General features: G+C 40.9%; 1 protein-coding gene across 2 annotated transcripts in view; it reads right to left on the bottom strand.

Moving 5' to 3' along the window:
• Positions 1-23,812, bottom strand: part of Sol1 (CUB domain-containing protein Sol1) — a 314,064-nt gene that overhangs the window by 288,907 nt on the left and 1,345 nt on the right. The window lies entirely within an intron of this gene.

Raw genomic sequence — 23,812 nt, 5'->3', positions numbered from 1 at the left:
CACAAGATTCTTCTAAAATACTACGTGTGACTATAATCGCTTTGCACAAGATTCTTCTAAAATATTACGAATGACTATAATCGCTCTGCATAAGATGTCTCTAAAATACTACGAGTGACTATAGTTGCTCTGCATAAGATGTCTCTAAAATACTACGAATGACTATAAATACTAAAAAATACTCTAAAATACTACGAGTGACTACAATCGCTTTGCACAAGATTCTTCTAAAATATTACGAGTGACTATAATCGCTCTGCATAAGATGTCTAAAATACTACGAGTGACTATAAGTATTAAAAAATACTCTAAAATACTACGAGTGACTATAATCGCTTTGCACAAGATTCTTTTAAAATATTACGAATGACTATAAATACTAAAAAATACTCTAAAATACTACGAGTGACTATAATCGCTTTGCACAAGATTCTTCTAAAATATTACGAGTGACTATAATCGCTCTGCATAAGATGTCTAAAATACTACGAGTGACTATAAGTACTAAAAAATACTCTAAAATACTACGAGTGACTATAATCGCTTTGCACAAGATTCTTTTAAAATATTACGAATGACTATAAATACTAAAAAATACTCTAAAATACTACGAGTGACTATAATCGCTTTGCACAAGATTCTTCTAAAATATTACGAGTGACTATAATCGCTCTGCATAAGATGTCTAAAATACTACGAGTGACTATAAGTACTAAAAAATACTCTAAAATACTACGAGTGACTATAATCGTTTTGCACAAGATTCTTCTAAAATATTACGAGTGATTATAATCGTTCTGCATAAGATGTCTAAAATACTACGAGTGACTATAAGTACTAAAAAATACTCTAAAATACTACGAGTGACTATAATCGCTTTGCACAAGATTCTTTTAAAATATTACGAGTGACTATAACCGCTCTGCATAAGATGCCTCTAAAATATTACGAGTGACTATAATCGCTTTACATAAGATATCACTAAAATATTACAGACGACTATAGTCGCTTTGCATAAGATGTCTCTAAAATATTACGAATGACTATAATCACTTTGCATAAGATGTGTCTAAAATATTACGAGTGACTATAATCGCTCTGCATAAGATGCCACTAAAAATACTACGAGTGACTATAGTCGCATAAGATGTCACAGACTACAGCCGCGTATCGTACGATATGACGAGCGATTTGAGTCACTGCACGTCGAGTATCTTTCTTTGTAATTTTTCATATCAAATCAATTTTTTTTTTTCAATAAACATAGTCGAAGCAACTCGGGTCGCGACGAGAAGTGAACGCACATTTTTGTCGCTGCGAAGAAGTCGTCGACAACATCGAAGATACTCGCGCGGTCGAAAATAAAAATCTGACGAGTCTCGACAAAAAGAATTATTCTTTCGCTCCCTTTATCCTAATACCCTGTAACAAGTGTTCTTATAATTGCGAAATCGACTTGGGCGAGCGAGGAACAGAGTTCATATTCGGTCTCGCGATCAATTTTGTTGCGCCGTGTTTCGTTGAAATGTAAATAAAGGAGCGGTGGAGAAGAAGGCAGCAAAAAGATAGAAAGAAAGAAAGGGGAGGAAAAACAAAAGAGAGCTCGCTCGCAACGGACTGAAAGGGGCACGTCGAAAGGAAGGAGAAGACGAGACGCGAAGCACTTCCGTAACAATGCTGATCTCCTCTACGAAATAAAACACTCGACACCGAAGCGCAGGAAGAAGGCAACGGAGAGAGAGAGAGAGAGAGAGAGAGAGAGGAAAACGAAAGGCGCGACGCGTTGTTTGGCGGCAAGTTAATGAGCCTTCGTTTCGCGGAAAGCAAATATGCCCTCTCTCTCCCCCCCTTCCGCGAAAGATCGATTTTTCCTCTCCCCTCCCCTGTTCATCGCTCGCAAACACGAGTTACAATTGCGCGATCTCGCCGTTTCTTTCCCTCCTGCACGCGAAAATCGAAGATCAACGTCACGAAGAACGATTTAAAATTAGGAAGAAAGTAAGAAGAGATTGGATTTTGAAACTTCGAATATATATATATATTTTTTTTTTTTCATTCAGAGAGCCAGAAACTCTAAACTACTCTAAATCACCGTTTAGAAGAGACTTTCGAGCATAGAAACAGGTATGTGCCCACCCAGAGGGCAAAGTTTCGGCCTGTGATCGCGTACAAGTTGGTGGAAGGACGGGACGTTACATCGATTTCAAAGTAATTCCCAAGTGCACATCCCTCAATCGCGTACATTTCGATCGATACGTTATTCGAATCCAGCCCGATTAGAGGAATCGGCCCTTTTCTGTCGTGCGACCAAACATCCTTCTTCCTTCCTTCCTTCGTTTGTGTTTGTGCAGTTACGGAAAACACGATTGTCCTCCTTCCATTTCGAAAAGTTTCCTTCGAAAATCCCTCCCCCATTTTTCCAGTTATCCGCCAAAGTTAACCACCGAGCTTGTACTCGCGGCCGAGTGGAGGAATCCGCACCTTCCTTCCTTGTCTCGAGAGTCGCAACGCTTTCTAATTCCGCAGCGAGAACTTTACGCTTATTGGACCACTCGTTGACAATTAAACGAGTCATCAACGTTATCCTCTCCTCGTGAGAAGCAATCGATCGACAAATTTTTTTTTTTTTTTTGGAATTTCATCGACAGTATAATTTCTTCCAAGATACACTGGGGATAAATAATAGGAATGCAAAAATTTCGTTTTCGTGAACGAGAAACCTTCTTTTTGACGGGAGAAAGTGCGTTTAATCGCGACATTGCGTCAAGTTAATAAGACGCGCGGAATAATTTCCAGATTTACAACCCTTTGCACTCGTATTTATATTTAAGAAGATTACCAATCCAAATTTTTTCTTCATCATTCGATCGAAATGAAAAGATTTTTTGAAAAATACATAAATTTTATCCGCATCTCAATCCCTTAATCAGTGAAAATCTATATAATATATATATATATATAAAATAGGGACATACAAATGAGTGCAAAGGGTTAAAGGAATTGGACACGTTTCTGGAAGCGTTGTATTCATTAAAAGACGACAACTCGGATCGCCATCAAGCTTCGTTGTAACGCGTTTAGACATTTTCTCGTTTCGAATTGAATTGGCCGAATCGATCGAAACGAGAAAGTTCTTTGTCCAATTTTTTTCTTTCCTTTTTTTTTTTTTTCAATATCGATCGAGATCGATCTGTACGCATATTTAAACGAATTTAAACGTTCTCCTCATTCGCTTTATCGCAACATGTAGAAATAAGAGAAAAATAACGGGGTTGCGCTTCAATTCGGCATTGTTTTCGTTAATCGGCATAAACCGTTGGAAAAACATCGGCCTGCACGTTCGTTGAATATCGCGGATAGGTTTGAAATTTTCAGTATAGCGACTACTCCTTGGCCTCCGTTCATCCTGAAAATTTTAGGAGCTCGATAACGAGGTGACTTGACCTCGCCCAATTTTCTTCCCGCCATTCTTCGTCCAACAACAAGCGAATTCTACTTCGATACGTTCGACCAACTTTCGACGAGCACGCGTGATTAGTCGCCATCCTCCTCTCCTTGTTCTTCTCTTCTCTTTTCTCCATGAAGATAATATACAAATATATACAAATATATATTCCACCTCTCGAACGTCACAGAGTCGGTGATTCTTTCCCTCGAATTGCCAAACTTTCCTCGTTAAATCGAGTACAACGATATAATTCATTTCCGCGTCATTATTGCACGCTTAAAACTTTCGAATCGCGCTCCCTCTCTCCGTTTCGTCGTTTTCTTCACACGTAATAAATCTCCTCCTCGTCGAAGTACGTTTGACAATGACACGCGTAAAACTGTGAGTTTTTTTTTTTTATCGATAATGATACATCGTCATTAATTACGATGATACCAGCCACGCTACGCGATCATATGCGTTTTAATATTCATACGCTCGCTCGGTTATTCACGCGCCCCCGCTAATAATTCAAATTACATCGCCAAATGTACTTTTCTCGTGATAAACGCGATGTTTCGATAAAACGTGATTTATTTCCCCCCCCCCCCTGAAATATATATTTTATATATATATATATGTACACACGAACGTATATATTACACACGAAACGAAAATTCGCGTAAAAATTTTAACAAAATTTCCTCTAACGAAAATGAAATATGATCTCGAACAACGAAACTTTGTTGCGCGATGACAAAGTTTTTTTCTCTCGCGAACGAAACGAAATTTTTCCCTCCCCCCCCCCCCGCGATTTCTCGTGGAAATTTATTTAACAGAAATTTTCGATTCCTCCGTTCCTCTTTCTTACACGAACGAAGAAGGATACGAAAGAGAAAAATTGATTTCCGAGGTCGGTGTCCCGACTACTGTAAAAACATTTTCAGAAGATTATTTCTCCCCGATCCTATCTGGTGGAAAGATTTAAGATAACGCGGGGGGGGGGGGGGGAATCGATTTTTCGAGAGATAAAGATTCGTGTATATCGTGGCGATCGCGCTGAAAACAATTTCGCTCGGGAATTTCTCGTATAATAATCGATTTATCGTCGAGACTGGTCCGACTAAAATAATAAAAATTCGAACATTTTCCCCCTTTTTATCTCTCGAAAAACGAAACGAATATCGTTGCAAAGCTTGGAAAAACTGATTCCCTTTTTTTTTTTTTTTTTTTTGAGGGGCGTTTGATCTTTCGACTTTGGAAATAAAAGTTCGAAGGGGTTTGAATGTTTAATAGAGGCGGTATGAGAAAATTCCGAGAGTTAGAGACGTGAAAGAAGATTGTTTGGGCCGAGTGGCTGAGATTAGGGTGTGAAAGCGCGGAGGGTGCACGGCCACTCGGGGTGACCTGGCAACGTCTTCAAACTTTGAAAAGTATTTTCAACCGGTTTTCAGCGGTGTACACGTTTTACCCCAGTTTCACGTAGATGTCTTAGCCCCGATCGCTTGCAAACTCCACGGTTCAAACCAATTTTAAAAACGTCCATGCTATAAATAGCAAGCCTCGTCTCGATCGCTTTAAATACACCTTCTTCCGATCCTTCGAGCGGGCGAATAGGTCACGCGACTTGAAAAAAACTTTCTCGGCTTAGAAAAGTGGAATGGACGAAATTTTGTAATTTTTTTTTTTTCGAAAACCGTGCTAACAATTTTTTGAATCGATCCTTTCCTTTACAACGCTGCCAAATATTGAAGGGACATTCCTTCCTCTTTTTCTTCGAAGTGAAAAGTAATATCTCGAGACAACAGCTTGCCAAGGATTTGGATATTTTAACAGCACTCGAGTTAAGCTCGATATAATCTCGAATATAAATCGGTCGGTCGCGTTCTAATTTTCGTTGTTGCCTGAAACGTGTTGGACGTCGATTCGGCATAAATCAGCCGGTGAAAAGATCCGAAAATAATATCCTACGTGTCACTTCTTTATCGTCGAGGAGAAAGGGGCCACTCCAGGACTCTCCCTCTTTTATTTGGTAACGGGACCCGTCCTTCTTTCTCGTTCTGTCGGGCCAAGATTATCGCGTATACTTTATCGTTTCGACGTGGACAAACGTTCGCGCTCACACACTTTTCGCTCCTTCTTCTTTTTCACTTTCTACTTTTCAGAAAATATTAAAAAGACGAATACATATACCCGGTGACGAGACGAAAAGGAAGAATAATTATTGCGCGTGAAATTGCGCGGAGTTGTTGGAAGGGAGGATCGTGTTTCGCGAAAAATTTTTCCCGAAATAAATAAAACAAATAATACAAACACGTGTGTAACGTTATCAGATTCGCATGATTGACGCGATGCACGCGTATTCCCACTGCTCGCTCGTTTTTCTCAATATTCCCACGCGAGTATATTCAGCAGGGGGGGAGGGGGGGGGGGAGAAACATCGATTGAGATTAAAGCGCTCTGCAATCGGTCGAATCTTCGACTCACGCAAATTTGTAGTCATTTTTTTTTTTTTATATTTTCGAAAAAAAAGGAAAAAAGGAGAACGTCAGATCAAGTTGATCAATGGTTACGGTGCCGACAATGCATAAACAAAGGTCGTAGTAAACCGTAGCCGATCCATCGAAGCAGCACATTGTGCCCCACCCATTATTCGCTGGATCTAATGGATTTGCAAATACAGCCAGCCTGCTCCCGTTTCGTTTATCAAATCGACGAGCACGCGATAATTCGATTATTATTGCTCGCAGCCTGATGACAAAAGTGCACCGATCCTATCGTTTTCGTTCAAACGTCTGCATGATTGGCCAGGACCGTGCTACATCGATCGCGTACCAAAGATTAATTACGCGAACCGACTCCGTCGATAAGTCATTTTCCCTTCGCTCGTTCTTCTTTGCCCGAATTAGTCATCGTGGAAACGTCGTGTTTTCTTGCCTGTCGTGTTTTTCTCGAAAAGAAAAGAAAAAGAAAAAAAAAAAAAAAGAAAAAAAACAAGGAAAATGATGGCTTCTCGAACGAAAAGTCTTCGATCGTTTTGTCCACGACGTCCGTTTCGTGGAAGAAAGAAGGTGAGGGAATTTCTCTAAACCGAGGATGTAGGAAAGAAAATTTTCCCCGATGTTTTCAGTTTCAAGGAGAAAGCATTCGATTTTAACGGAGTGAAAAGTTGGAGGGGGGAAACTTGCGGATTTCGTTCGAAAAACGATAAAATTTCCCTCCAATGTTTAATTTGATTATCGGTCTGGGGAGAGTTGGCGGCGATCGAATTAGTTTCGAGCCGGCATTCCGAGAACGGCGTTTTATACGTGTTGCGCCGAGGATAAAGTAAAGGAACGAGTTTACCAAGTATTTGCAACTTCTTCGAACAAGCGAAATCGAAATAAGGGGCCTGAAACTTTAATTGTTGCTCGCGAAAGAGGGAGAGAAGAAACAGGCTCTCGGCTACTTACAGACGCTCCAACTTCTCTCCAACTAGTAAATTACTTTTAGTTTCGCCCCTCCCCGATGCATCAATTGATTAGAAGTCACTAGCTTCGTAACCTTTTCCGCAAGGTACACCGATCATCGTCGTGGAATCGAGTTTAACAAAAATGCTAAACCGTTTCAACCGTTTAAACTTTCCCCCCCCCCGAGTTTATCACGTAGCGGAAATCAAGCTCAAAGAAGGAAAGTTGTTTCTCCGTGTTTTATATAAAATTAAGTGGAAAATTATAATGTTAAAATTATAATGTTTCTAACCAATGCTCGTTAATTCGATATTTGTTCCGTATTCTAAAGCATTGCGGTTTCAGTTTGGCAGCTACCACTGGCTAGCACTTTGAACAACAAAGTAATTAACGCTTGCGAACTAAGTCCATTCGAATTTGGCCAATGTAATTATCGATTCGTATAATGCTACAATAAATCGAACCGTAAGTTATTAACTCGTTGATAGATTCTAGAGATGATAGATACGTATATAATTAAAATTTCTACTGTCGAACGAGAAATAAAATTACTCGTTCGTGTTCCTCCTCGTTAAATAATATATATATATATATATATATATATATATTTGGCACGTATATACTCTTCTATAATTGATTTCTTATAATCCCTTTATCTTCTTCGTTTTACTTAACTTGATACCAAATTAGTCAACAATTCGCAAAGTATAAATGTGCTCGGAGAAGATACGATAAATTCTTCCCCCGGAGGATTAACTCGGAGGATCGTCTTAATGGAATCGGTAAGGGATCGAATAAAAGAGTCGGGAGCCGTTAACGAATTCACCGCCTCGGAAAGGATTTTTCCCTTCCAAGTAATCTCTAATGAGCTTTCTGATCGAACGCGTCCCTCTTTATTTTAATTTATTAAATACGATTACGATAATATTCCCCGTTAATCCTTCGCGATCCGTCGAACAACGAAATTCCCAGATAATGCGACGCGCTATTTTAACCGTGCGCTATTTAAAAACGCTCGACTTTGCTCGACCGAGACAATTTTTCCGCTTGAAAAAGAAGAAGAAAAAAAGAAAGAAAGAAAAAAAAAACGGGAGAACACGCACGATTCTCCCTTTTTCATACGTGATTTGATTTCCGAATGAGTTTCGACCAATTTCTCCAATTTCCCGCATTCCCAATCTGGTATCGCGCGTTTAATTTAGTTTTTTTTTTTTTTTTTTTTTTTCTTTTTTTTCGACGGTTTCTGGTTAAATATCGAGGGATTAGATAGCCGGGGAGAACGGATATCGCGAATTATCACGCGCGAAACGAGCGAACGAAATTATAGCCGATTTGACGTTACCTCGATTAGGCGGAATGAATTTTCCAAGTGAATTATCGCCTTCAAATGTTAACGAATAACAATAAATACAATTATATCTATTCATCGTCCGATCACGATTCTCACAGATAGATAACGCGCGAGCGTTACAATTGCGAGAATTCGCGCATAAACGGGCGGATATTACTAGCGAGGGGAGAGGGGGGGAGGAGAGGGGAGAGAGGGGGGAGGCATTGTTATTTGAAAATTCATACGGTCAGGAGCCGATTAACGATTTTGCTACCTTGCACCGTCCCGATAAATTGCATCGCCAACTGCACGAATGTTTACGACCGGATCCACTTATATAACAGTAATTTCGATACGCGCGATCCCACGTTGCGCCCGTGTCGCGCTGGCCACGTATTATTACGAGCACCGACGCGAATGCCGAAAGAACAGAAGGTCGGATCGAGAGATTCGCTCGTGTCGAGGAATAGAAAGCGAGGCGAGTATCGAAATCGAAAAAAAAGAAAAAGAAACGATATTACAACAGTATTATATACGCGCCAAGGAACAATAATCTTCCTTTCTCTACTCGCTACTTTCGCGTTTCTTTACCTATTGAGAAAAACTTTTCTCTCGCTGAATAGAAGATATCTGTGGCGTCCCGGTAAAACCAACTTCCTTCCAAGCCAAGAAACGCATTCCATTCGATGATTGGCCACTGTCGATGCGTTACGGTGCGCGTGCGCGACTCGGTCGCATCGTAGCCTGCGCATTCTGGAAAATTCGCGAACCGTATTCGAACACGAGAAACGACCTACATACATACATACATACGACGCGCCGTGAACCGGTGCGTCGAAGAAGAGGGGCCACGATTGGTGCTCGAGGCGACGCGTGCCGCTCGACCGTGCAAACTGTTCTGGTGGAGAAGTTCTCGATTGTTCTCGGTCTATTCCGTTATTCTTAGTCTTCGATTACCACGTGATCGCCGTTTTTTAGAGAAAATATTTCACTGAAAACTCAGCGAAATCGAGACGACGAAATTGAGGAGTGTTCTCTCGTTCCTTTGAAAAAAATTTACGACAACTTTGATGCAGCAATTATATATCACCTCGATAAATCGGTGAATATTATACAACTACGGAGGAAAAGGAGAAAAATTTATCATAAGGGATTCCAGCCGAAATGGAATACACGAGATATAACCGGTGTAGAAGCAGTTTCATAAGAATAGTTCTCGCGATGTACAACGGCAATAAGTGACGACGAACGTGTGTGGAATCCTGAAAAAGGAAAATGTGATCCACCTGTGTGATATATAAGTGCTATTTGTAAAGCAGGGATAGTACTTACTTTCGGAAGAACATAATCGACTATGAGAAATTTGCCGCTTCTCTTTTTCTTTCCTTTTTTTTTTTTTTCTCTTCTTTCCTCTTTTTCAAGTCTCTTTTCGATATAATTAATATTCTTCGTAATCTTAAGCTATCGACCATGTAAAAAGTACTTGGCTATAAAAATCTTGGTTTTAATTTTCTCTTAATAATAACACGATTTAATTACATTCTGCTCCTTTCTTGACATTCATCACGAGTGTTTGCGTATCTCCGCGTTGTCGCGCTTTTCATTTCTTTGAGAGATAACTTTGAAATTAAATCAACCAATCTCGTTTCAATCTACGTTTCAAAAATTCATCCTAATTAATTAGAAATTAGAAATCTATATTTCTTTAAGTTTGTTTATTAAACTTTATCCTTCGAATCCAATCAATTTCTTTTTTCTCTTTTTTTCTTTCTTTTTTTTCAAAATCCTATATCATCCAAATGATCGATTGCTCTTCATTAATTTGATGCGCAGCGTAGCGAAAACACGTAGTGCAAACGTTACTACGATATGTCAATACCAATCTACAACCAAATAATTCGCGGATGACAATTTCGGAAGGAGAATAATATTTACACGTTTATTTAATAAAACTCGACAAACGTTACAATTTCAATTTCTGCGTGGGAATGAAACCCAGTGGCCTTAGCAAATCTCTGTAAATCTCTGTCAATCCGAGTCAATCTTTGCCCATTGATTAAGTCGATCCTATCAACTTACTTCGAATTTGCACAACCCGAGCAAACAATCGATATGTACAATCGACTCTTCTTTGTTGTCTCTAATATAATCTCGTCTATCTAAAAAAAAAAAAAAAGAAAGAAAGAGTGATTTATCTCTAATATTTCCATCATTCCGTCATCATTTATACAAATAACGTGTACATGTGATATATTTGCGAAGCAAACAAAACAGAACCAGAACCGAAATCCAACCGGTGTAAAAAAAAGAAAGATGCTGCGTAAACGATCATTAACCAAATTTTTTATTCGAACGTATTTCAAAGGAATTATTATCGCCCAACATGGGGATCCATGACACGACAGATTTCGGTTTAACTCAGACTTACGATGCGGTATAATTGGCCGTTCGTTTGCTTAGTTGTGCACAGTCGAGCGTGCTTACGTATTCACGGTTAAATTAAACGCGCCTCCACCACGTCCTCCCCTCTTGTATCATTCTAAATCAAGCGAGAGAAAGCCCTTGTATTGGAAGCTACGTTTCACCAAAAATCCTTCCCATTAAAAAACATTGTTTCATCCGTGTTGAGTTTATTTATATATATATATATATATATATATATATATATATATATATATATATATATATATATATATAAAAGTGTGCGACTTTATATATGAATCGACGTTCCCCTTCTTGGATTTTCGAGCTTATGGAGATTTAATTTTGGAGAAAACGATACTGCTTTTTATTATGATTTTTTATACGGCTTGAACAATGGTAATTTAACAAAATAATGATAAAAACGATAGGATTATTAAATGAAAAAAAGCATTGTAAGAAGGATTGTTTAGAGATTGAATGGAATAAAAAAATTGGCCTAACTAAAGTTAGGAATATTATGGCGGGCGTAAACATTAAAATTAATTTTAATAGTATAGCTTCGCAAAATTTTGGGAATCAAATATGGTGGTGGGAAAAAAAGTGGAAAGTTTCTACTTTTCGTGCATTCGATCCTTCGTTACATTGCGTGAATCTCTAACAAACGAGCTCGACTTTAAGTTTAATTTACAAAAAAAGAACAAAAAGCTTGTCGATAATTTATAACGATTTAAATTAAAATGATTTGATGTTTTAAATGCTCGTTAAAATATTTACAGAATACTCGATTATCGATTCTCTGCCCTACATATATATTTTTAATCAAGTTTAAAAAGAAGATTTAAAATTTTAATCTATAATTGTTATACAAAGTTGAAACAATTATTTTTTTGTATCATTCGAAGACGAATTCGAACCACGACTCGATAGAACGAACATCGACACATCTATACGCAACACATACATTTATCCCTTTATGTCTTAATCCGATAATTTCACAACCCAACGATTGATCGATCGATCGACCAACAGGATTCTTTCCTTCTTTTTAAATTTTCGCGGTACTTTTATTAATTGGGGAACAACTATGGGGAAGTTGGTGGAGAAGAGAGGCGTTTCGTTTACGACGAATACGTATCGTAAACGCGGCGCGAGAATTAATTAACCCAGATGGAAGGCTGGTTTGAAACGGGCCGATTGTTTCGCCTGCAGGAGGAACGTTTCGTTCGCCCGAGAGAGAAATTTCGTGTACGCGCGCCAATCTGATATTCAGCGTGCCCTCCTCCTCCTCCTCCTCCTCCCATTATACCGTAAATTACATCTCGTTAGAGGTGACATTAACCGTGGTAACTGGCCGATGTTAATTACGCGATCCCCCCTCCACCCTAGTTCATTTTACCCTTATAGTAAATTCTACGTTAGGACAACCGATTCGACGAATAATTAGAATCTCGGATAACCGACAATTGCAACAAATTTTTAAGCATGGAGGATGCAAAAATTTGGGAGGCGCACCTTCTTGGTAAAAAACCGTTCGCGCTCGTATTGTCGCCATCCTATATCTTATTTACGTTAGTAGATGTATGTGTAATGGAATTACGTTCTCTAAGGGGGGACTCTCGTTGGCTCGATCGGTAACAAACTTCTTAAATATAAATGAGAGTGCAGTGGGCCAACCCTCCAACGGTGACTCTCGGGCACCTCGAATGCAGCGATTCGACAATATTTGCTGTTTACGTGTAATCTTATAAAGCGTGGAATAACTATCGAATGGTTAGATATTTTTATCCGAAATTAGACCGTGATCGAATTACATTTTCGACGTTGGTCCGAGTTTGACAGGTCGTCGCGATAGAAATATTGTTTTCAAAGTTTTCGAGTTTCGTAAGCATGGAAGATGAGTTATCGAATAACGAAATTATTTCTATTCATTGAGAAGGAAAATAGCGATAAAAATAGTGATGCGCGTTATTAGGATTGTTCAATATTCGACAAATTGTCTTTCTATATATATATATATATATATATATATATATATACGCGTAAAGATAGACAAAACATCAAAATACAAAAGTTTTAATTCGTGAAATCATTTTAAGTTAACTAAGAAAAAGGGTTAATAATAACAAGAGAAGCGGCGGATACGATATTTTGTGTATCGTAGAGGAAGATCCTTATTATCGCGGGGAAAGAGTCGGTGTAATAAAAGGTGTTCCCAAGCGAAATAGTAACGAAGGCGTCCGTAAATGAAATCCAGGGTCAATTAAGTGGAGGGAAGCGGTCGTAGCCCGGTCAAACCGGTAACCGAGCGGAACGAAAGAAACGGACGCCTATCTTGCGCATCTCCCGGGCGTAAGAATCGCGTACATACGCGGTTCTAAAAGGGAAACCCTGCGTGTTTCGCTGAATTTCTCCTCGCCAAGTTTTTAGACGGCGAACGGCCGCTCTCCGCGGAACACAAAAGGGAACACGAGAGGAAACGCCTTCTCCGTTCCGAGCCTATTCTCTGGGAAACGTGTCTCCGATCGATTCCTGCGTAATCATCCTGTGTCGAAATGAACGACTTTAAATGCGTTGCTCCGTCGCGACGAAAAGGAAAGAAAAAGGAAAAGTAAATTCAAAATAATTCATCGAGCGGAAGTGCGCGCGCGCGCGCCGCAACGGATGCGAGAAAATCAAGATTTCAATTTACAAAAGTAAGGAAAGTAACGGTGATGAAATATCGGGGACGAAGCAAATTCGAATTCCTCGATACTCGTTCGAACGTGACGCGCGTCGGGGGGAAAAACGTTATTTACTCTCGAACTGGAACACGCGATCGACATTGTACCTCGATCATCAATAAAAACTATCCCGAAACGCCGCGTATCGTTCGAACGCCTGAACATTCACCGATAATCTCGACGAGCTCGAGCTTTCCCCCCTTTCAGAAATTATACAATGTCTCGTTGATTCTCGTTCCTCCAAAAGCCGTTCTTTCCTTCCATAACCGTGATCGAAGTGATCCACGTCGAAATATTCGAGTAATAAATCGAATAATAAACGATGTTAGATCGCGAAAGAAATCGTACCTCGTTTTGCTCGAGAAACGAATGAAGGCGAGCCGGTCGGTACGGTCGAGTGAAATTTCGGACGTAAAGATTAGCAGTTATCGACCGAGGCGGCGCGATCGATTTGCGGCCTGGACTTATTTGCTTGTTTACGCGCGGATTCAATGGCGCGAACGCAATTTGGCCGAGGGGAAACGTTGAAATAAAGGAGAGGGGGGAGGCGACGAACGACCAACGAATTCTGGCACGAGATCCGACGCAACAAGCGCGTTATGTTATCGCCCCAGATCCGCGTTGCAAACTCGTCCTTAAACAAAGGATGATTTCAATTACATCCCTTTCACGGGCGGGATTAAAATTAACGAACGTCTTACGGCAATTTGAAAGGAGATGCAACAACGGAAAGATAACGAAGGTGGAATTAGTTAAATTCTACGCGAGTTATTTACCGAGTTGGCAATTACATCGAACGATTAAACAACGGGATCAAGGACACCGTTTCGCGCGATCGAATCTTATCAATCGATATCCCCCTTTCCCATTTTACTTATATTTTCCTTTTCTTTAAGAATTAATAATCTTGCTTTTTATCTGTAAATATCAGTTTGTTATTCAAATACACGACAAATCTTGAGGGAGACGCGTTCCTATCATTAGCGGATAGATCGATATTTGCAGAAAGTTCCGTTTTGGGACGAGCACGAAGAGGAATAAACCGCTTTAAAAGCACTTCTGTTTGCCGACTTGGCCGAAAATAAACCGATGGTTGATCGATCGGCGACCAATAAAATATAATACGTAACAAAGTTGGAAATGGCCAACGGTCCCGGAATCCTGACCGAATCGATTTCGTTACGGACACATCGACGCTCCCCCCTCGAAGAATATCGAAAACTGTGCCTTGGTTAATTTTTATTTTTCCACGTACGCGGCGGATGGAAATTGGTTCGATACCGAAATTTATCAAGTTATAAAGCGATAACGATTCGCGAATCGTTTCGTACGAAAAGGGGCGTGTGACGAGGGAGAAAGGAAGACGAGGAGAAATCGGGCCTTTTAAACGGATAGAAGTTGCGGAAGTGTATGAGATATACATTTTAATTAAAAATTATTTATTTAAATTAAAATTCTCCATACGCTATTTACTTTATCCCGGGCCAAGGATTAAAATTAAAAGAGGAATATGAGATCTAATTATTTGGAAGATAGAATATAGATAGGATTAATTTAAATCACGTTTGTGTTAGATTTGGGTCAGCTATATATATATATATATTTCCAATTCTGCCCCGCAATTAAATAGATTTCAGCTTATTCGGATTTATTGCTTCGGTTAACTAGCGGTTGGCCAACTGCTTCCTTCCTTCCTCCAACCGGATTAATAAAAATAGCCGGAATCTAAGCGCGATCCCGAACTCGTTATAACAACGATGAAAAGGAATTATTATCTCGTGTATCGAAAGAGAATGTTAGGCTGTCCAAGGGAAGCCAGGAGAATGGAAATAGCCGCGCGACGAAGGAAGAAAGAAAGAGAGAAGGAAGGAAGGAAGGATATAACGAGATACGAACGATGAACGATAAAGCTTTTAAAACGCTGGCATAGTTCCTCTTTCTGTCGAAAATACCAAACGGATTGCCTACCTTTCGGCCTACCTTATCCCTATGGATTACTCGATGCTCATATTCGTTGAAAGCACTTCGATGTTAATAAACGTTCGCGCCATATCTATGCCGTATCTGGTCCACCAGCTTCGATACGCGCGGGAAAACTTATTTACCCGGCTCGATTGGAAACCGGAGTTTTCCATTCGGTCGTTGCACACTTTTTTTGCAAACCAAATCTTCCTCCCTTCGTTTCGTGATTAATTACGAGATATTAACGTGACCCTCTCCGTTAAAATTCGCCTAATCTAACCCGATATATAATCCTATAATCTCTTTCGATAATATTTTTACGTCCCCCCTCGTCATAAGACGAGTTAAACTTGAAAAAAAAAAAGAAGGAGAAAAAGAAGTAACGGATTACACGACGAGATAAAGCTACGAGATCCGCCATTGTCCGAAGAATTACGAGATATCATAGCTAGCGTTCGAACGGAGTCGGTTTCATGAAAAAAAAAAAAAAAAGAAAAAAGAAAAAGAAAATATAAATCGGCGGTAAAAAGGAGGTCAATCTTTTTTTCGCCGTGGGAAAATGCCAGCTCTAAAGAACATTTTGACCCCACCTCGTTATTTATCGTTCTCGATCGACGTCTCCTCCTCTTGTTCACGCGTCTATCCAATCGAATATTCGAATGGTGGAAACCGAGGAAGGGCGCGTGAAAGGATTAGGACGCGGTGACCTACCACCGGCTCCATTATGATTATTGGAGAGGAGTTGGGCAAAGAGGTGGCACAGACAACGAATCCGCTTTATTTTAACACGGCGAACCGTGCACACCGCGCACCGGTGGATCATAATGCGAAAAACCACTGTCGACGACACGCCACATATACAATAAACGAATAAATCCTGGGAAACTCGTGTGCTCGTTGTTCACGAATTTTTGTTTTCACACATCAGAATGTGTATTTATATCATTCCTTCTCCTTTCTTCGCTATCCTCGATGATCCACAACCTGCGATTACTTTTTCTCGGCTGGCTAAAAGGGAAAATAAATAAATTTAAAATTTCTCTTCAATCGAGGCGATTAAAATAATTTACCAGCGGCAAGCTTCTCGATCGCGTTTCAACGTTTTATCGTTACAACGAAGAATCAATAATAATTGACCGGGTCGGATCACGGGGCGATTAGGAGAGCGATCGATGCAAAAAGCAATTACCAGCGCGGTCAATCGCGTTGTAACATCGGAACGGAGCAACGCTTCTCAATCAGGGTAACACGCCGCGAAGAGGTGACCGATGTCACCGGTGCTTGTAAACACGTTGTTTAGCTAGCCACGTACACGCCTGGATTCTCATCCGAACCCGTGAACGTACACGCGTTCCCCCGTGGAAAATAGAAAGAGCTTGGTCTGTCTCGCTTATCGCCACATACGTACGCGTGGATCCCAATGTTCCTCTTGGTTTGCAACCAGTTTTTCCCTTCTTCCCTCTCTAAAAACGGCCCGAACTTGGTGTGAAAAGAAGCGAAACGTATATATACATTGTTTTCGTTTGGCAAAAAGAAAGGAAAGAGAGAAATATAATAACGATAAAAAGAAGAGACTAGCTTCGTTCATAGACGGAGTGAAGTGGCGGCAATAACGTCGCGTGTATATTTTGCCATCGATGATATATAGAAATTCAAGGAAATTGGCGAAACGCCAAGAGAGTGGTGTTAGCGGGATTCGTGGTTTAAGCCCGACGCCAAATACATTGTCCTGCAAAAACGGTTGATTTATTATCCCACCGTTCCTACCACGATTTCGCCCCGATAATTTCCCTCCCCCCTCCCTCTAATATCTTCCCGCCTACTAATTTCGACATTCGACATTATCTTTTTAATCCCTATTTAAGCCCGAACTCGCCCTGTTTATTCACTGAACGACGAGGATAGGAAGACTCGTAGACAAATTCGAATCAGCCAAGCGGATTATTTTTGGAAAATGACCCCCTCACTTCTTGCCAGATCCTAGCCGTCGTTTGCATAATGGGTCCGGAGCTTATCCATTAAAGACAAAGTTTCGGTTAGAAACGATCGATCCATTCCTCGAGTTTGGTTCGCAAAGTGTTTGTTATTTCTTCGCCCGGCTCCCTTCTCACCGATCTTATCCCCCGAAACCACTCGCGAGTATTCAAGGCCATCTCTATCCATCGATACACCACGGTGATTTATGACAACAGCGAGGGAACGATCGATCCATCTCGAGTCTTGGGGGAGGTTTGCCCTGGAAATCTGCTACGCTCATTCAATCGTGCGACACGAGATATTAATTCCTCCTTTCTTTCTTTCTTACCTGCTCATCGTTGTACGACTGTCCGTCAAATCATCCATAATGGAAGGAATTTTTCCAACAGAAGAGAATCGTAATCCCGATTTCCTTTTTCTTTCCAATTACGCCGACGAGGTTATTTTCGACTCTCGTCACGATCGAATGTTATTTCAACGTAACGGGTTATTAATTGTCCTGCGATTCGTCCTCGATATTACTCTATATCGATAGTTTCCAAACGAGTGAGCGCGCCCCCTTCGAGGAGGAGACGAAGGAAGGAAGGAAGGAAGGAAGGAACGCGGCGCATAAATCTTCTCTCGGATCCATGAATTTTCTATCAACGTAGAAATTCTTCCGCTATTAGACCCCTTTATTAGACTCTCTGGACCCCCGTGAAAAAGGAAAAAAGAAAGAAATAGGGAAGAGAAAAAAGACCCCGCCCCGACAGTTTTAGTTTTCCAAAGTCGAAAATAATACACGAGATGTCGCGGAAAACTTGCCGTGGAATAAAATTTAATCGCGCAAACCACAATGCCAAACTTGGTCGCCCCAACTTTTCTCCACACTCATCGCGATCAATAACCCTCCTCGTCTCGATCTTCTTCTTCTTCTTCTTCTTCTTCTTCTTCTTCTTCAAACTTATTGTACATCGTAAAGAGAAAAAGAAGATTTTTGTCCGTTTTTTTTTTTTTTTTGTATTCCCCTCATCGTGGAACGATATTTTCTTCCCCCGCTTCGAACGTGTCGCCATCGCATTTCGAAGAAGGGGATACGAATACGGCAGGGCGTACGTGTCGTACACGTGTGATACGCGATAGACGAATGGGGCAAAATTTGCTTGGTCACGTTGCGAAGGTGTGAAATTTCCTTGCATTATGTCATCGGTGTCAGTTCCAAACGTGTACGAAGCGTGGCCATGAAACCATTCCAGAGTAATGGCAACCCCTCAAGTCGAGGAGATGGTACACACGCGATTTTCACATCGTGTGCAACCGTCGAACGAGGAGCCACGAAGAGATTTTTACGGGAAGAAACGTATTACGCGTGTATGTGTATGTGCTTGAGTTGGAAGAAATGCTTGAATAATTTACGTTTTAACTTGTTTTATATATATTTGTTCCTTCCTGCGTTTATATTTGAGGATGGGCCATGGTTAAATCACCATGTATTTGGCAGGAACAATTACTTGCAGCTTAGCTAAATGTATATGTATATATATATATGTGTGTGTGTGTGTGTAGCGTATACATATTTGAATTATATTCGTGAATGGTAACAGCATAAACGTAATAATACACGTGATTATTCCATGTTAACCATGTTGTTGCAACCGCCAATTCTCTTCTCGATTACAATCTACAAACCGCAAACTGGTTTTTCACCAAACTGATCGAATTCGTGTTCGCTAACGATTTATTATTCGAGTCGAATAATCCAAAAATCTTCTCTTTTATTCTTTTATCAAATCTCACCGTTAAACGAAACCACTCGCACGTTTCTTTTTCACGTTCGAAGGTATCTTGCTTTTTTTCGAATTATCACGAATCATCCAGTGCTCGAAAACCTTATTGGGCGCAAACCGAGGCCAAATATTACACGCGCTGCACGCTGTGCTGCGCGTCATAAAACTATAAAGCGAAAACCGTAACTATTCGCCTGTTATATCGTCTATTTGATGGACGGCCAGACTTTCCAGAAATTTTTTACGATTCCATAAAATTTTCAACGATAAAATTTTCAAAAAAATAACGACCATAACGCGCGCGTTACAGACACTCGAACGAAATTCGCAAAAAAAAAAAAAAAAAAAAAAAAAAAACAATTTCCACTTCCTCCTCGAGTAAATAATTTTCTCGTAAGTTTCGCTCGACGAGGGATTTTCTCGCGCTTTTATCTCCCTCAAGAATGGTGTTCGAAAGGAAAGGGGAGGAAAAAATTCGAAGCGTGTTTATATTGCGTCGTTTCGAATTCATTCGCGTGGAACGAAGGGGTGGAAAATAATTATCGGATGGTCGATAAAGGAGCGCCGGTGGAAACGTATCGTTCATTATAAGCTTATCGAGGCGGGAACGAGCGAAAGACAAAATCGAAACGATGCACGCGTCTTTATCGCGTTGTTAGCGGGGCGATAAGGGCGAGTTCGGTTCACGTGCGTGTTCACGGCCAATTTCTCTGCTCTCGTACACCACGGCGCGAGCGTGACTCGTTTGTGTATACACGTTCTATAACGCTCCATCTATTGAGAATTTTTCTTTAAACATCGAAACGGGTTAACAGTTTAAACACTTTTGTGCGAGAAAGTTACCAATCAATGGATACAACACTTCTATCTCTCGTTCCATTCACTGCCATGCATACAAATACTCCTCCACTGTCGAGACTGTGAAATGGTTTTTTTCTTTTTTTTGCCTCTTTTCTTACCGGATCGCGCTTTCCCTACATTTTCTTTTCACGCCGTTTTCACTTGCGAACGGTTGGCCATTTGCAAATAGCCGGTTCTCGCGTAATAACAACTGGCACAACCGACTATTAACCGAGTAATAATGTCCAAGTAATCGGGAAAAGGTTCGATGAATGACGACCCGTTGGCACTGCCGCGAGTTAATCCGAGTTAAAGGGGGTTGATTTTAATTTTCTTTCCTACTCTCCAACTCCAATCTCCTCGAAATCTTCCTCCATTTCGTCCCCGGCACCGTTTGTTTTTCTTCTCGAATTAATTTATCATCGACGTCGCTCGCCCGGGGAAAGAAAGTATTCGAAAGTATCGTCGTTGAAAATTCTCTCAGGGAAGAATTATTTCGAACCTCTCGAAATAATAGTTTTATGTAAGAAGGAACGTTCGCTTTCTTTCTTCCCCGGATGAAACCTCCGTGCAATCCGAGTTCTCAAATGGAACTCTCTCGTGTCGTTCCTCGCCCAGAAAATACGTAATTTTACCAAATTTCGACGTCGAAATTTATGACAAAATTTGGTGTCTCGTTGCAAAAAGTATTCCAAGTTGCGGCGTGTTGCAAGGTTAATTTACCCCGCCGAGGACGGGGCTCGAAACATGAGGACGGTTCTCAGAGTTTCCCCGATACTCTCCACACACACACACACAGCCTTATGAACCTAATTGCGCGGCCGATCCTCGCGTGTTGGAGCACGCTCTCAAAGGATCGAACCCTCTTGGCGATTCAAAGCCAAACAACGAAAACTTGCGACACTTTGTTTGTCCGAAACTCGAACTTGAAGCGCTATGATTCTCACGCGCCCATTTTTCCTAAAAAATCTTCGCGAGGATTTTCGCAAAGGAGAGTGTGAAAAAAAAAATGGGAAGGACTTCGTTTGTAAAGAAACGCGTGAACTGACGTCGATCCGTCGATGGGCTGTTTCGCATGCAACGATTTAACGGGGAGCGTGGGTGACTTTTCGAAAACTCTCGTTGCACCTCCGATAACTTAGCACGAACCGAAATTTACGTTACGGTGCGCCCAGCATTATTTATCGAGCGTTCGAGGCCAAGCTAGCTACCGCACACACGTACACACACACATACGCGCCGAGGTTTATGACTTCTTCTCGAGCCGTTCCAATTGCCAAGAAAACGTATATCTCCGCCGCTTCGTAGTTGCGTGTTGCGCCACGTGCGGTCATCGTAAATGCACGGTTCCTGCAACCCGCGTTCCAGACCGTGCATACCGAATCGATTTGCTCGACACGTTTGACACACGTTTTATGCTAACTACACTGGTTATCTCGTAACCAACTTGGAAAACGAATACAACGAGAATTAAATCTAGTGTAAAAAACTGTGTGCGGTGCTTGCGAAATTTTTCTTATTTATCTTTTGTCAATTCATCACAAGTTTGCATTTAATCAACGCGTCTCCTTGCTTTGATAAATTTTCGAGTAACGAGTGATCAATAATAAATTAATTAAATTCAAATTTCAAACGTATTAATTATTTGACTGGGAAACGAATCGTCGTGGGAGGAGAAACGTCGATATCCCGAGAACATCTGGTTAAACGATATTAACGCGTCTCGATGTCCGATACGTTGAAATAATTTCGTCCGCGTGAGAAATCTTCGAGCAAGAACTCGTTTAAAATAAAATTCGAAACAAGAATCGTCGAGCGGCACGCGTTCAACCGTCGACGAAGCCGAAGCAACGATAAGATGGATGAGAAGGGAGCGGGGTTTTTTATCTTTCGCGTCCTATTATTACGAGGACGAAAGTTGGCCAATTTCCGTTCCCCTCTAATTAAAATAACGCGCGAGAAATGGCGAGCCTCGATCGATCGATCGATCGAGCACAGCGATTTAAGTTAACGAAAAAACGCGCGATTATTTTATAACTCGAGTGCAACGTGCGTGTAAATGTGGTGCACGTGTATCGGGCGCATCAAGCGGCGCATATGAGATATCAAAGTAAATTGACACAGCTTTACTTGACAAGCAAGCTAAAATTGCTAAACACTTTCTGCGCGTTTAACCATGCGCCTGTATAAACATCCAAATATATTTACATCGCAGAATAAGTTCTCCCACCGGGGATCGCTTCACTCGTGGCGGTGTTGTCCTGTCTACAGAAATGGAATGGAATCGGACCAAAACTATGCGACGTTGCTCGCTCGTCCATACGTCCCCTCTTCCCCTCGCAATCGCGCGCGGTTTCGTGTTACGTCGTTAACCGTGCGGCGAGCATCGCCAACACTCACGGCTCCTTCGTCGATCTTAACACGCGCAAACACTTGGTATTTTTGGCCCATGTGGAGAAGAATTGACCACTGTTCTTCGGAAGAATTTGTGCCCGATGATTCGATTCGGCGAACATTTTCACCATTTAATCCGTTAAAAATCCAATTTGGGATCGATAAAGAAAATTGCTTTCGAAACCGTTCTCTCTCTCTCTCTCGCTCGGTTAAAATGGACAACTTTACAATTAGCGATCGCGACAGAGGAGTACACGTTTTTCCATTCGATTCGCGTATTTGCATTTAATGAGGAATACGAGTCGGGGGAGATAATGAAAGAGGAGAGGGGGAAATGGGCGATTTGGCGGCGGGATCGGGACACGGGAAATCAATTTTCAAGGCGCGAGGCGGGTTGCAACAATTGAGGAACTTGGTGCAACGAGTGCGCTACGCTTGTAAATGCACTCTCGACAAGCGCGTGATAAATCATCGCCCGTGAAAAATATCCCCTCCTAGTCGTTCTTGGGCCGAGCACAAGGATGGAACGACAGCTTTTTTCTTCCTTTTTTTTTTTTTTTTTTCTCATCTCGATCGAGAAATCATGACACACATCCCCTTTCTGCCCCTCCCTTCTTTCTCGCGAGGTAAATCTTGGAGATGGAACGAGTATATAATATCGGAAATGCTAATAAATCGATCAACTTTCTAATTGATTCTGGCCGGGACTCGAGTAATTAATCATGAGCTCGATCAGGGGTACGCTAACAAACTTTAGTTTTAGTTTTTCTTCCCTCCCTCCCTTTTCGAGAAATCGATATTAATATAAGTCGGCTTATTTTAATGGTTTTACACGCCGATATTAATTGCACGTTAAATAGGATAACGTGGCGTGTTCCGAAATTTAAAAATCCAGTTTCGCGTATTTCGCGCGAAAACTATTCCAAAGCGTTCTCTAATTTAACGGCCGAATGATATATCCATTTCGAAAACCTGGTTTAAAAACAGCTTCGGTTGAACGGCATACGCGTAACAGTTACGCAATTGATTTCGAATCAAGCGAGATACTGTCGATTAATGTCAATGTAAGCGATATTTAAGCTAATTGCCGGACCAGTCCGGCAGTCGGTGCAATGCTCAGAGCATCGTTCTTCCATTGTCCGGTTAGGATAAAGCGATTAAACAGTTGATACGATCAATCCAAATTGTTCAGGTGTCAGATGTATCGATGTGTGTGCATCCGCGCAAAGTCGGATATATATATATATATATATACGTATATACGGTAAAATGGTACGGGTGCCATTGTGTCTGACCTGAGAGCAGATACTCAAGTATGTAAATTATGCGGCTCGACACGTGCGGTTAATAGTTGGTCGCCTCTCCTTTTCTACTCTATGCATCCAGCCACGAGATATATACGTGTACACGCCTCACTTTTACGCGTCTACATTTAATATACATTTCATCCCTAAAATCTTATATTTTTACTTGACCTATCTCGATATATCGTGTCTTCTACTAAATTTCGAATTAATTTGCCG

Source organism: Apis florea, unplaced genomic scaffold (assembly GCF_048593485.1).
Source record: "Apis florea isolate Af1SG1 unplaced genomic scaffold, ASM4859348v1 contig_2272_pilon, whole genome shotgun sequence".
Classification (NCBI taxonomy): Eukaryota; Metazoa; Arthropoda; class Insecta; order Hymenoptera; family Apidae; genus Apis; species Apis florea.
This window is presented reverse-complemented; position numbering and strand designations above follow the sequence as displayed.